The sequence below is a fragment of the Poecile atricapillus genome, chromosome W (assembly GCF_030490865.1).
Source record: "Poecile atricapillus isolate bPoeAtr1 chromosome W, bPoeAtr1.hap1, whole genome shotgun sequence".
In the NCBI taxonomy this organism is placed as follows: Eukaryota; Metazoa; Chordata; class Aves; order Passeriformes; family Paridae; genus Poecile; species Poecile atricapillus.
In genome coordinates this window covers 1,120,724-1,121,439 of record NC_081288.1, presented here as the reverse complement: position 1 = coordinate 1,121,439, position 716 = coordinate 1,120,724, and positions in this window count along the sequence as shown.

The following is a 716-nucleotide window of genomic DNA, read 5'->3' as shown; positions in this document are numbered from 1 at the left end:
AAGGAGGGAGATGGATCCAGGATGCCCTGGGAGGGAAGGGACAGGTCCCAGACACCAGCCCGAGGCTCCTGGCTGCTGGGAGGGCCCAGTGACAAGTGACGTGTCCAGGATGAGGCAGCAGCACTGGTGGCAGCTCTGTGACAGCCACAGCAAACCCCTGCCCATGCCAGCCTGGAGGTGTCCGAGCCTTCTCCTGCATCCTGTCCCCAGGGATGTAGAGATGGACCCACAGCAGTTCTGTGGTTTTTTGGGATCAGCCTGGCAGCATTCCCAGCTCTGTTTTCCCACCCCCCTCCCTGCTTAGATAATGCTGGAGGAAGGGCAGCGGTGCTCATCTGCCGGTGACTAATTGCTGTACAGGTTGGGTTGCTCTGGCAGAGCCGTGGGCTGTGCCAGAGCTGGGCTGTGCCAGAGCTGGGCTGTGCCAGGCTGGGCTGTACCAGGCTGGGCTGTGCCAGAGCTGGGCTGTGCCAGAGCTGGGCTGTGCCAGAGCTGGGCTGTGCCAGGCTGGGCTGTTCCAGGCTGGGCTGTGCCAGAGCCAGAGCTGGGCTGTGCCAGGCTGGGCTGTACCAGGCTGGGCTGTGCCAGAGCTGGGCTGTGCCAGAGCTGGGCTGTGCCAGGCTGGGCTGTGCCAGAGCTGGGCTGTGCCAGGCTGGGCTGTGCCAGAGCTGGGCTGTTCCAGGCTGGGCTGTTCCAGGCTGGGCTGTGCCAGAGCT